This window comes from Mesocricetus auratus, unplaced genomic scaffold, assembly GCF_017639785.1.
Source record: "Mesocricetus auratus isolate SY011 unplaced genomic scaffold, BCM_Maur_2.0 Super-Scaffold_100006, whole genome shotgun sequence".
In the NCBI taxonomy this organism is placed as follows: Eukaryota; Metazoa; Chordata; class Mammalia; order Rodentia; family Cricetidae; genus Mesocricetus; species Mesocricetus auratus.
The window spans coordinates 83,107,995-83,123,182 of NW_024429190.1; the positions used below are offsets into that span (position 1 = coordinate 83,107,995).

The 15,188-nt window shown below is 40.9% G+C and overlaps 1 protein-coding gene across 31 annotated transcripts in view; it reads right to left on the reverse strand.

The window, feature by feature from the left end:
- Cadps (calcium dependent secretion activator) overlaps positions 1-15,188 on the reverse strand; it is a 452,678-nt gene that overhangs the window by 314,656 nt on the left and 122,834 nt on the right. The gene's annotated exons all lie outside the window — the stretch shown is intronic.

Consider the following 15,188-nt stretch of genomic DNA (forward strand, 5'->3'; position numbering starts at 1 on the left):
GCTGTCCTGGAACTTGCTCAGTAGACCAGAGTGGACTCACAGAGATCTGCCTGCCTCTGCCTCCCAAGAACTGGGCATAAAGGCCCATGCCACCATTGTCTGGCTTCTAGTATAACTCTAGGTAATCTAAAACAAAGAAGCTAAAAATACATTCTTTATTGCACAATATGTTCATCAGGTTTCTTTGACAGAGATGAAAGCCACACTTCTAATTAACTTTCATAAACCAGAACTTGGATCACTTTGATCTAAGTCACTGCTCTGTAGGTGCTTGCTTGCTGCCAGGTACATGCGTCTCCACACAACAAAATAGCAGGGATGACAGAAAGTGCAGGAAATCATCATTAAATATGGAATCAAATTAGTCACAAATCTGGTTCCATGGGAACACAGCAAGGGCAATGAGGCCAGCCGAGCAGCCAAGCACATGGGAGAATCCAAGGAAATCTTCCCTAGACACATGCCCAAGGATTTTGTTTTGAATTTAATAATTTGTTAATCCTGCAAGTCTAGAAGAAGCCCAATTAAACTAATTGATAAATTGTCCTATTTAAAAAGTGTTACTGGGTTGAGACTATTGTATTGAAGTTTAATGCTTTTTCTCTGGCATTCATACCATATATCATACTAAAATTGAAATTAAAAAGTCCATAGTGATTTTTCTTGTCTCTTTAAAAAAAACATTTTGTCACATTAAGTTATTTTGTGTGTGTATGAATTTGTGTGTGTGTGTGTGTGTGTGTGTAAATGTGTATGTATGTCTGTATGTTGCAGTGCACCTGGGGAGGTCACAGGACAACCTATTGGAGTTGATGCTCTCCTTCCAATATTGGGACATCAGGAACAAGTTCAGGTTGTCATCAAGTCATGGAGCTTGGCTAGAAGAGCCACTACACATTGCTTTCTCTCCTATTTGTTGTCCCTTCTTTCTGCTTAGTAAGGCACAGGTATTTGTTTTTTAGGGCACACGAGCCAGTCAAACAGGGCACTGAGGGTAAGTCCAGAGGGTAAGTCCTGAGTTGTTTACAAAACAAAGATGGTTTGTTGCCTAGATTGAACCAGATGAGGTCACTGCATGAATAGCTTGTGTTCATTAGGTAAAGCATAGGGTGCCTAGGCACATGATAGGCAGACCTTTAAAACCACTGGCTGGCTGGCTGTCCCCCCCCGAGTTTTTTTTTTTAATTTCAAAGATGTTTGCTGTGGGACAATAAATGAGTTCCTGCTTGACTAGACTTCCTGCTGTATCTGGTTGTGTCTGGGATGCTGGGAGACTAGGATGGACGAGCAGTGCACTTACCCTTCCTCAGACCCAGCTCAACCTTCCATGGTTGGGCTAAGACCCTGCAGTTTTGAATGGCATGTTATTTGTACATATACTAACCTATCAATGAAATCATAGATTATCCTTTTTGGTTTAGATGTTTTCTCTCAATGTAATGTCTATAGGATTTATCCCATTTGTTGAATGTAGCAATTAGGGTTTTTTTTGTTGTTTATTGGTTTGTGTTAACATGTCCTAGTATCTGCAATATTACAGTTCATCCATTTTGCTGGTGGAGAATATTTAGGCATTCCAATTTTTAGTTATTAGGGATACAATGTCTACAAATGTTTATGTGCAAATCATGTAGTGGACAAATACACTCATTTTGGGGCACTAAAGTAGAAAACTGCTGTGTATTCTCCACAATCCTGTTGTTCACTCTAATAGAAAGTGCCTTTTGAAGTTAGGCTATGTGTAAGAGCATAATATTTAAGTTATTGTCAATTAATGAATGTACTATGTAGTGATATCCAATAGCTAGTAATGACATGCCCAGGCATGTTCCCTGAGGAAACTCTTGTAAACAGGAGACATATATAGAGATAGCATTTTTGTGCAGTTTCAAAGATAACTGGAATGTGTTCAAAATTCAATAAAGGACAGTAAACAATTGGATGTCTGGGAAAGTCAGCATATTTAGTCAAGTGCAGGAAAGTGAATGGATCTCTTCAGTGTAGGGACTCAAAGCCACAAAATTCTGCTTTGTATTGCAGTCATGAGGATTTAAAGGAGTCACAGCACTAGTGTAGAACACTTACACATACAGAGATTGCTAATGAATGCAGTGTCCCAAGAAACACATGGGAGGGACAAATAGAAAAAGCAGCAAGTGTTTGTATTGGAGGAATTGTGAGGGGATGAGGCTTCAAGTACATCATGAGCATTTACCATTAGCCTACAAATGTCAATGAAGGAGTTAGTAATGCTAATCTGGGCATCATTTAGTTTACTTTGACTGTCTCTAATAATGAAAGACAACAGAAAGTTTGAGACTGTGGGGCATATCCTAGTGTCCATTCTCATTGTCATTCTCTTCCAGTACTTTAATCCTCCGTTGCCCCCATAAGTTTTACCTGGCCTATGGCTCTCCTTCTGGAGCCTAATCATGTCAGGATTCTTGGTAAAAGATGTGGTCATAGAACTAAGCTCCTGCCAATAGCACCTGAGCCAAGAGAACACCTGGGTTATATCCTTAAAGAATATCTTAGTTAGGGCTTTTATTGCTGTGATAAAACACCATGACCAAACACCACATGGGGATGGGGAAGAGTTTCTTTTAGTTTACAACTCTCAAGTCACATTCCATCACCTGAGGTAGGAACCTGGAGGCAGGAACTGAAGCAGAAGCCATGGAGGAACACTGCTTTCCTGCTTGTTCCTAATGACTTGCCAGCCTATATTTTTACACATCCCAGGACACATGTACAGGGAAGGCACCACTCAGAGTGAGTGCGGCCTTTCCATACCAATCATTAATAAAAAAGAAAATGTCCCCAGAGACTTGCCTACAGATCAATCTTAGTGTCCCCAGAGACTTCCCTGCAGTCCAGTCGTAGGGAAGCATTTTCTCAATTATGATTCCATCTTCCCAGATATGCCAAAAGTTTGTGTCAAACTGGCAAAACCAACCAGCACCTGGGCAGCAGCTTGCCTGTCACCCCTCAGCTGACAGTCAGGGTACTGCTGGAAGAATGACCTCACTTGCTTGCCTGTCACCCCCTCAGCTGACAAGTCAGGGTACTGCTGGCAGATCTCACTTGTGCACACATAGACAACACCTGAAGGGATGGTGCCGCCATGACACTGAAGAGTCACTAGTTCAGACTTTCTCACCAGAGAAAAAAAGCTTTCTGGGTTCCTTAAGTTATGGAATTTCACACAGGCAGCTTGACCTATATGATCTAACAGATATGACACGAATGTCCATGTTTATTGTGAAGGGGGATGGCTCTTAAAGGTATGCCATTGGAAGAATTGTGAATAGTAAGAATTCAGATATGGAAGTTAGTCTGGCTAAGTTTCGGGTCTAAATCTTCCATTGTGACACCTCTGATTCAGTCCTCACCCGTCGGGCTGTCATCTCCATTATAGGGGGACAGGTGATGTTATCCTTCCTGAATCATTAGGGAACTATAAAGGTCAAATAAAAAGTGTGACAACTATATAACTGGGCATAAAAGCAGAATATTATTACTCAGAAAAATATTTTCACAAAACTTACTTTTCAGCAAATTAAAAACAGTATCAACAGGCTTCTGAATAAATATGATGGCATCCAATTTAACAGGTTATTTCTCTAGCAGGCAGGATTTGTGAATTCGGTATTCTTATGCCTATTCATGGAATAGGTTGCAGGCCATGTTCCATGGAGACAAAGCCAAGGAGTGCCTGTATTGTTTCCTTCCCAACTTCCCCAACTCTCTAGCTCCACATTTTTTCCATTACATTTCACAGCAAAGCCCTAGGACTAACTCTAATCCTAAGGAAGGTGTTGAGAGTCATTACAGGGAAAGGTTTAATTGCTACCTTTCCCTCTGACTTTAGAAAGAAGTTACAGATAGGGAAGAGCAGGGGAAATAATGTTTTACTGTTTGTACTGTTAAAGATTATTTTCTAAAATAAAGTATTACTTGTTTACTAGTGGAAGTCAGGGAAATGAGTTGAGCATATATAGTTGGCCCCCTATAACCACAAGTTCTGCGTCTGTGGATTCAATAGACCACAGAATGAGAATATTAAAACAAATTGTATGTCTGCATTATTTCCTAACAATACAGTCTATCAGCAGCTTACACAGCATTTATACACCATGAGTAGTCATAAGCAATGCAGAGTACCACGGAGGACTGCATAAGTTACATAAAAATACTATGTCATTTTATATAAGAGACTTGAGCATCAGCCTGCTTTTTGTAGCTGCATAGTGTCTGAAACCAATGCCTTGGTGACAACTGCATTGATTTTTAACCAGTTATACACTAAGGCATGCTAACAACATTTATGCCTGAGGGGTTAAGTGGCAACCATTCTTCCTTCTGTTGCTAGCCATATGCAATATGGATTAACAGCTTGTTCCGTCAAAAGATGACATCTGCTTCTCCAATCTTGGAGTCCTAGCTTTCTGCAATTTCCTATAGGTTATGGTGGGAGTGACATTGAGACAGACCTGAATGAGACCTCTGGACTCTTCTAACTCTTTCATTTAGAAACCTGTCCACTGACCAAGTGAAGAAATTCAGTGTGTGGACTGACCCCAGCAGAAGTCATGCTAGATCACACCACGGGTGGATATTTGGTCCCCACATAGAGCAGAGCCCCCCATAAAAACCACAGCCAAAAGAGACATGTGAGTACAGCAGTGACCAGAAGAACCATCCAGGTCACCTGAAGACTTGTGAGTAGCAGCAAACACAGTTCGTTTTCACATACTGAGTTATTGGGTCATTTTATTATTAAGAACCAGCTGACTGATAGGGACATGTGTATAGCAACCAAATAAGGAGATCTCCACAAAGGAAAGGGTTTAGCAGCTTCTGACCAGCTTTGCTGTTCGCCTCTGGTTGCCAGGTTCCCTAATCTATTCAGCTTCCATGGATGATGGGGAAAACCACCAATCCCCAGTATAAATCTTTGTTGCTTGTAACTATCTTCTTCATTCCAACACCACAGAGAAAGTTAACACCTCAGTACTAACATGAGGAAGAAAACACAAATACAGTTCATAGCATGAACAATTGGCGTTGAAAATGGGGAATTAGAGAGAGAAAGTGAACAGTTCTGGATAAAGAAAGTTGCCACTGTGGAGGGAGGTTGTCAATCAGCTAGGACCCACTATGGCTGTATCCACATCTTCTCTTCATTTCCTCAGTGTTCTGCTGCTTGTAATGCTTTTTATGTTCATGATTGCCTCAATAATGCTGGATAGTAAACTATCTGGAATTCAGTGACTTACCAACCTGTATTTATTATCATGCCCACGAGTTTATGAGTTGGCTTGGGGTTTGCTATTCTAGAGTCGGAATAACTATACAATTTAGGCTATGGGTTGAGTTGGCTTTATTATGGATTACTGGATAAGCAATTTTAATTTCATGTGTCTTGCACTGAGGCCCAGGCTTTGGGCACTCATTACTTGTGCTTTGATTTTTTAGGAAGATGATCAAAGTGTAGGAATTGGTATCCAGATGTGAAAAGCCCTTTGCACTTTAAGGCCACTGATAGCTCATTAACAAAGCAAGTATGAGAGTGAGGGTCAAAGACAGGAGGTAGAGAAGTCTATTCAATAGCTCACAAGCCATGAATGGGTGTCCAAACTTAATTCAGGAGAAGGAAAGAACTGAGACCAACTACTCAACCAAACACACTATGTTCATAGTACAATTTTCTACCATGGGCAGAAACGATCATTGACATCTCAGACAATCCGCATTCAGCCCAAGCAATCTTCTTACCATTCAGTTCCCAGCCAGTTCCTCCTCTGCTGGGCTGTGACTGATCAAACCACATCATTTTCTGAGGTCTGCAAGACATGCAGCTGCTGAAACTACACTATGCTGCCTCCTACTGCCCCATTGCCATCGCCCTTAACCACCTAACCTAGATGAGGGAAGCCAACAGAAAAGCTAACAGTTACCATTAAATCAATATCCACTGCAATGCCAATTAACCAAGCCACAGAATTGCATTCTCAGACGATTTTTCCCTACAAATTTTATCAAAAAAGAGCTAGCTATATAAGAGGCTTATAAAACAGTAGAGTAAACTCATTAATACTTATCTTTCTCAGGTAAAGGCAGATCAATAAACTTTCTAATACCCCAGATCCTCTCTATCTATGGAAAAGGTATAAGATGTCTGTGTATTTGGAAAGTGCACCTCAATATTTTCTTTTGTTTTTTTCCAGACAGGGTTTCTCTGTATTGTTTTGGAGCCTGTAGTACTTCAGTATTTTCAACCACCTCAGCTAAGGAATAAAACCATTCAATCCTGCTTTGAAATCCTTGCTTTGCTACAGACTTTTGATCTTGGAAAAGTGTTTAATTTCAACACCCCTTCCCAGTTTCCCCCTTCCTCCCCCTCTCTCTGCCTTCCTCCCTCTTCTCTTTCTTTCTATTTCTCTCTGACCACAGCTTTAATTTCTTTATTCAAATTTCTTCCTTACAGGGATGGGAGAGAGAATCAGTTATAAAGACCGCCTGTTGTTCTGCAAAAAAAAACCTGGTTTGGTTCCCAGTACCCACATCAGACAGCTTACAACCACAGTTCCAAAGGATTGTATGTATTGACAAGCAGGCATACAGACATAAATTAATAAATAACTAAAAATGTCTACCTTAGCCAGGTGTTGGTGGCACACGCCTTTAATCCCAGCACTCGGGAGGCAGAGGCAGGCGGATCTCTGTGAGTTCGAGGCCAGCCTGGTCTACAGAGTTCCAGGACAGCCTCCAAACCCTGTCTCGAAAAACCAAAAAAAAAAAAAAAAGTCTACCTTAAAGACAAATTATAAAGAATTTATATAAATATAAATAAATGTATTTGTAGTTAGACTTAGCACCTCACCAGTAGGAAATGCTGAGTATTTGGCAGTTACTACTGTTCAAACTGGAGGTAGGATAGCAGGCAGATCAGAAGGCCTCCACTGACTGACTCCCAAATAAGTGACTAACATAGAATTTACCACCATATGGAAAGGAGAAGAAACAAATGTTTTTATTTGGAGTTTCAGAAAGGATTTTAAGAAAGAGGCTAAGCCACAAAATGTAATTGGTGTATTAATCTCCACTGACCAGGCTTCTGAAAATTCCAGGTATCAGTCATTGAGGAAGCAGAAAGCTTATGAGGACTCTGGACTGGTGAGACATGTCAGAAGGCAGATAACAAGGGGTAATTTGCAGGATTGTGTGGGGCTATGTAAGAGGTGTAGGAGGAAGTCTGTATGCCACCATTAACCATGTGGCTTACTAGAGGCGCATACAGATGAGGTAATAAAAGGGTGGTTTACCACACCGCTAACCACACCCACTTTAGGCATGACTAAAGACGTATACGGCCAGATGTAAAGACGTATACGTACGTAGGCGGTGAACTACGTCACTAGCCAGGCCCACTTTTGGGCATGGCTAGGGGGCGTTACGGGGGAAGGTATAAAAGACAGCACACAGGAAGTCTCGGTCTCTTTTCCTGGAGTTCGGCTTCCAGTTCGGCAGCGGAAAACTGCTTGTCTCTTACTGGCTAGCTCTGCTTTAAGTAATTACCCCATAATTGTTAATCTAAGTATGTCTCTTACCAGAGAATAGTTCCGGGCTCCTACCCCATGGTGTTACATCTCGAACTCTCTTGTGTTTCCCCTTCCCAGAATCCTCCTGGACTCCTAGCCCCACCTATCTAGATTCCTATTGGCCAGCAGTAATTTATTGACATATGCACAGGACTTCCCCAACATCTCCTCTTTTCTGTTTAAACAAAAAGAAAGGTCTTAACTTTAACATAGTAAAATTGTATATGACAGAACAGTTATCAAGTAAGAACACAGTTACAACATTTTGTCTATTAACATTTAGCAAGATCTAAAGAAAATATCATCCATCCCATCCTTGTGAATCCTAAGTCCTATATGTAGCTTATCTTTTATCATAACTAAGGAAAACTATAATTATAGCTATCTGTCTTCAACTCCATCAAAGACCACAGAAGGATAATATATAAACACTAGGATTGACAAAGATATCTTACTGCCTGGACAGTCACCCGAAGTTCCTCTGTAACGTTGGGGCGTCCAAAGAGGTTTCATCATTTGGCAAAAGGTATAAAAAGTGGAAACTCAATGTTATGTCTTTTCTGCAGCTATATTTATGTAACACTTTTGATTATAGTTCTGTACTTCATTGCTTGAAAAAGGACTGAGGAAGCGAGTCCACTTATTCCATTTGGAGACAGACAGAAGAGAGTGATGACATTCCTATGGCAGTTTGGAAGGCTGCAGAGAAGACATGCAGTCCTTTGCTTAGTATATGAATGATATCCACTGTCTCTCAATTTCAAGTTTCTATGGCTAGTAATTAGTTTCTTGGAACCAGCAGGTATAATGATAATATCTGGTGGTGTATTCCAGTAATAAATGACGAAGACATAGGAAAAGCTGTGATGTGCTCTTGAAAATTAGACATTGCTTTCCATTCTCTCATCTGCAGGGCCTTTAACTTTGTCCCCACAAACAGTAGAAATTTCTCATATGCTGCTTACATCTTAATTTTTTTTCAGTTCTGTTTGCCAAGATGGATGCACATGTGAGAAACAAAGTCACTTGATACCAGAAAGTCCATCAAACAGTCAATAACCATTAGGAGCAGTGCACGACTTTAGAAAGACAAGATTTAATTTCTGTTCTCTTTGATCAACCATGTGATGAGAGAGCAGTTTAAATATGACCACAGGGAACACTGTGACTCTTAGTTGTTACTCTGCTAGAAGACCATGCTGGCAGGTGGATTGAAGTCACAAACCAATTGGTCTTGTAGTGATTTGAATGAGAACCTGTTGCCTCTATGTAGGCTCATCTGTTTGACTACGTGGTCTCCAGTTTGCAGGACTGTTTGGGAGATTATGGGGAGATGCAGTCTTGTTCAGGAGGAAGTGAGTCACTGAGGGCAGGCTTTGAGAGTCCATCCCTCACCCCACTTCCAATCAGCTTCGTTTTTGTGGCTGAGAGATGATCTCTTAGAATCCTGATCCTGTCGCCATGCTTTCCTGCCATGATGGACTCTTGGTCCTCTGGAGCTGTAAGCCGAAACAGACTTTCTTCCATTAGTTGCTTGTTGCCATGGTTTTGTGTCGCAGTATCAGGAAAGTAGCTGATGCAGACGTTGTCTGAGTTTTCTCTTGCTGGGACAAAAGCGGTTTAAAGAAAGACTTTATGTTGACTGACAGTCTGTGATCTGGTCTGTGTGGTGGGAAGCCTGAAGTAACTAGTCACATATCATCCTCAACCAGGAAGAGAGGAATCATGTTTGTATTCTTTTTCATATTTTCTTCTTTTCATATAGTCTAGTATCCTAACCCAAAGAATAGTTCTGCCTTCAGTGAACAGACAATTTTACCTTTGTTAACCTAATTAAGAGAACTCCTCAGAGGCATCCCAGAGTCTTCCCTCCACGGAATATTAGATTTCATCAAGTTGGCCATGGAAACTGATCATTACAGACCTCTTCCACTGTTCCGCTTTCCTGATCAGAAAGAAAGGAGCAAACACACCCTTTGTACAGCAGGGGGTGGGACGTTCAGCCCATGGGGCTTTTGTAATTCTGCACTTAAATTAAGCGTTTACTTGACTTAGGCCTTGGCCCCATGGTGTCAGATGTTGGTTATCAATGTGAAAGCAATGACTCTTGATCTCAAATTGTCGATAGCACAGGTTCTTAAACTGTGTTCTCAGCACTGACTATTATTGATCAGTTCTGATAAGTGTTGATGATGCTTTGTCTAGTAGTATCAAGTATTGAGCCAATATATAATGTTTTGTATAAAAATAAGCACACCTATCTCATTAGCATCCAAATCTTCATTCATTTATTTTTATAAGTGGTAAAATTATATGCTAAACAAAGACTTGTACTTAAACAAGTTTCTTCATGATTTATCTCCAGTGTGTGTTTGATTTGTATACCTGTTTTTACATAGCTATTGCTTGGGGTTGCACAGTAATATCTTTACTGGAGTGGGGAGGAACAGATACACAGAAACTAAAGACAGTGCAGTGCGGGAAGGTAACTGAACTGTATTGAGTACTATCCTGGTCAGAAAAACAAAACGACTCTTAAGGAAGCCAATTTTAGCAGGTTGGGAAGGGAGAGTTTCCTTTAAATTGCACACAGAGGAGCCAGTCACAGGAACAACTGGCTCAACCTTAGGATGACCTCAATGAATGCCCTGTGATAGACAGCTGATAACTTGCTTTTAATTAATGTTCTATGGAAAGAATGAAGAGGGTCTTTTTTTCAGATGTCAAAGTCTTAATCACTTGAATTTAAAGGAGATTTATCCTGGTGACTGACTTAATCCCCTTTAAGAGCAAGTCTGAAAGCCAGGGATCAGGAACAGCTAGAGTCTCCCTGATGATAATTCTGAATACAGCCCTCAAGGACATGAGTTGAGTCACCAATGTGAAGGCGCTCAGAGGTTGATTCCTCCGTGCTGAGCCTTCAAATGAGAAGAGGATCTGGCTGATACCTTAATTCCAGTCTTGTGAGACCCGAAACAGAGAACCTGAAGACAGATGCCTGGATTTCTGACCTAGAAACATATCTAGGGGGATAGCAAATAAATGTGCTTTAAGCTGGTAAGTTTGTGGTCAATTTTATGAAAATGATGGAATAAACATATCCAAGCATAGCAGCACTAATAAAATCATCAGGTTGGGTGGGTTGGGCAAATAAGACCCTTTGGATTCACGCCTTTGGTCATTCAGGGGCAATGTAAGAATTTAGACGTCCCGAGATCATTACAAATGATACTGGTGTCACAATCCAATGGTTTAAAAGTCTGTTGAGACAATGAATAAGTAATAAAAGTATGTTTCTAAATAGCATTACTAGACTACTGTTACAAAGCCTAGTCCAAGATTTTAAACTATCTCAATAAATATTTATGGTAAGACCATTATATACAAGGAATTTTATTGTAGTTACAGGGCTAAAAGCAGTAATTAGAAAATAGAGATAGAACCAAGAAGCAAATTTTCAGTCAATGCATCTTAGGGAACTTGTGACCCAGGAAAAAGCTATGCTGTTATGTGGCGATTAATATCTCTGTAATGAGGTATGATACAAGCCAGCAATCTGGGTCACAGCTGAAAGCCTGATAATTTGAGGTTTCTCTTCAGAGCCTAATAAACTATGTGAAAAGCTGCCAAGTGTTAATCAAGTCCAAGGCAGACAGTAATAAGAGAAACGACACCATCAAAGGTACAATGGTTTGAAGGAAATGAAATGTGAAGAGAATTAGAATTCTATAGTGATGAAGAACTCAGTATTAGAAATGCAAAGGTATTTATAGATTGAGAAATCACATTCCATGTGTCTTCCAGGTTTATCTGAAAACACTCTAGAAATTTACAGGTGACCAATGTCATCTCCTGAGAGTGGGAACATGCACGTCATCCACATTGTTTACTGGGCACAGACGACACTGGCCCACACTGCTCACTGGGCACAGATGCTGACTCTGGAGAAAGTAAGAAGGGGCTGCTAATGGTTCCACTGTTACCATACGATTGGGATGGCACTTTTCACACCTCAGAATGTAAGTCAGAGGAAACATCTTTCCTACTCATCCATATCCCTTCAACATCAGCACACTTGTAAAAGTGCACCATTGTTTCTTCTAAAACATAGGCACATAACTCAATGGTGTTTTTCTTCTCGTTGTGTGAACATGTGTGTGTGTGTGTGTGTGTGTGTATGTGTGTAAGAGAGAGTGAGTATATGTTTGAAAGAGAATGTGTGTGTGCAAGAAAGAGTGTGTGTGTGTGTGAGAGAGAGCCTGTGTGTGTGCAACAGCATGTGTAAGTGAGTGTGTGTGAGAGAGACAGAGAGATTGATGCACACCTGAGTATTTTGAGCATTTCTGGGTGCATGTTTGTGTGGGTGTGTCCATATGCATGCAGAGATCAGAGGTAAACTTTTGTGTTGTTTTTCAGGTGCTTACTAACTTGTTGGTTGAAACAAGGTCTCTCTGAGGACTTGGGAATCAAAACTTAGGCTAGATTGGTTTGCCAGTGAGTCCCGGGGATACTCCTGTCTCTACCAGTCCTGGGATGGAGTACAATTGCATACCATCATGCTTTCTGTACACTCATGCTGGGTTAGTTTGCATGCTTCTTAAAGGAAGCCCTGTAAGATGGAGTCATCTCATAAGACCCTACAATGTGCTTTTCAAGAGAAATATTCACACACCTTAGGATGATGGAATTAAGAATAACTTGTAATGTTAAACACAAGTATAACAAAAGACTGACCAACTGGGCATAAGATTGGTAACAAATGAGAGAAAGGGGAGAGTGATTGCATCTTCAAAATACTTTCAGTACTGTGTCTTTATGACTAGTCCCATCCCTGGATTCCATGAAGGGAGAGCAGGACAGTCTTTGTTTCATTTCACGAATGAACAATGGATTTCAGAGAGATGGGTTTGTGAGTTAGTATAGGAATTCAACACACATGACCAGGTCGGTGCTTCCCCAGCACTGTGAAAAATGAAAGCAATATTGATATAATTTATTGTCAGTGCTTTTACAATGATATTAGGTGGGGTAGGAGCAATTTTTTCTGAGATCAAGCCACACAGTCTCACACAAAATAGACTGTTAAACAATTCCATATGCAAACATAGAGATTTTTGGATGGCTCCTCACTTTCTTCTTGTGTTTTGATAGATAGCACGTATTATAATAGACATCTGATTCAGAATTGATATAATTGCTCTTTTATAAATTGCATCTCTCATTTAAGAGGAGATTGGCAGTCACAGGCAGCTTCTAGAGAGGGACATCACCAAAACCTGAAAAAATCAGCTCCTGAAAGCAGATGGCAGCTTTCCCTGAGAAGTGTTGTGCACACGAGGAAAATGCTACATAAACTTTCTGCTTTGGAAGCACCAAGGAATTGCTTGTCTTGTAAGGCACAAAGGCATAGAAATGCAAAATTAACAAAAAATGTCACTGGGTTGAAGATGAAATCAACTCAATTCCATATCCTCCCTCTCCTGCATTGGCAGTGTTTTGCAAAGTGAAGTGCACTCTGAGAAACAAGGGGTATGAATCATTCATCTGATACTATTGGTACCAGGGCTCAGAGAAGTCCAGTGTTCACTCTGGCAAACCTATGTACCCTACCAGGCAGTGGGGGAGAGGGTAAATACTATCCATCCTTTGTGGCAAGCTCAGGGATACATTAGGTAGAAGCTGCTGTGGTCAGTGTGGCATCATTTTGGTGGGGGTGGCATTAGAGACTGCTCCCCACTCTCAGTATGTCAGAACACTGACTGGTCTTGCACATCACTAGTGCTGCGAAATGACTTAAGAGGGCTTAGTGGTGATGGGTTTCTATTTTAGTAGCTGTGTTTCACTTTAATGACCATATTTTTAAAAGAAAAAAACTATACATCAATATTGGGGCTCCACACGTTTTACTCCTTAAGGCAAAGGTGAGCTAAGAAAGAAAGTGAATTTAAATAGGTATAATAAGACATTCCAAATAGTCACACACACAAACCTTGGAAACGGCAAAGACATGAACTGCTGAAGACTAGAAAATGGTTCAGAAGGTCATTTTCTCCTCTTCCTGATGTTTTCACTACTTATTTGCCAATATTTTTGTTATTTGTTTCTATCTATAAAACAGATATATATTTAAGAAAGTTTAGAAACGTAGGAAAGCACAAATTGGAAATATAAAAACCAAACCCCATCCTTCTCCTAAAGATAAGCACCATCAACTCTCTACTGCTCCCATCCTTCTGCCCATAAAAAACAAGACTAAATGCATGGCTTCCTTTAGAGTACCGTTTTTGATCACGCAATAGCTAATGCACACTTTAAGATGGGATGTGTTCTTTAACTCTTGCTGCATGAAGTGCACACCATCATAAGGTTCAATTGACATTTAACTCTGTATAACTTGAAATCAACATGGAGAGGGACCCCAAACCCCAAGGCCTCAAAGCTAGTGAGAGGTCAGAAGAGAGTTTTCTCGGGTTCTTCGACTCTGAACACCATAAACTCTTGGCTAATCCATTACAGGATTTCCCTTTAACCTGTGCAGGGCCTAGGTTTGACCCAGGGGAACCAGAGCAAGTTTACTGTATTCTGACAGCTCTCAGTGGGTAATGGACAACACAGTTACCAGGAAGATATATCCTTGTTTGAAACTCAAATTCCTGGGCTGGCAGCAGGTTAAAACTCTCTAGGGCTATAATTGGAATATGCATTTTAAACATGCTATCAAGTATCACACACAGACTAGCTCAAAGTCATGTGAATATTTGCTGGGGGAATAGATAGCACCAGATGTGTGTGTAGGAAATCATAGTCTCCCATAATGTGTTCTCCAAGCCTCTATCCAGGGGAAATACAGGTCTATGTGGAGTAGTATTGAGCAGAACCCAAGGTCCATCTCTCATTCTTATGCACTCAAATTCATGGTGTGTTTGAATTGAGCTATGATTCAACTCAAACTTGAGCAGCATTGTTGGGCCTAAAAAGGCTCAGACATGAGGCCCAGTGTAACCTCCTGAGCCTGGCTAGAGTTTAGCAACCTGTCTTTGGCCTGTAACCTCCACATGGGAATGACTGATATAAGCTATCTGCCTAGCTACCTGCCAGCTTGGTGGAATTTATTGGCCCTTACTCCTCACATAGCTTTAATCCCATCTTAGGACTCCCATCCCCTACCTCAACCTATATAAGTTCCTGCCTATTGCAATAAAACGAGATCCTTCTTTGACAAGTCTTCCAACTCAGTGTGTTTCTCCCTGGTAACTAGGAGGCAGGAAGTCTGTGTCGTTCGACACTCACCATCCCGCTCATCCCCACGGCAGTTACTGGCAGGACTGGTGCTCCCTCAGCTCTACCTGCTGGAGGACCGGGTGCAGCATTTCTGTGCCAATCACACTGGACACCCAGTCTTTGTGTCTACCAGCTCTATTCTTAACTGGAGACACAGGAATGCCTCATCCTGAACACATCACCCACTTTGAGGCAGAACTATCTTTGTAATAAGGTCATACTGTGGATTGTTAGTTCTTTATTCTCTAAGGCCTATTCTCATAAGGCCTACTTACCCCCCACCTAGTCACAATGAGGCCAGTC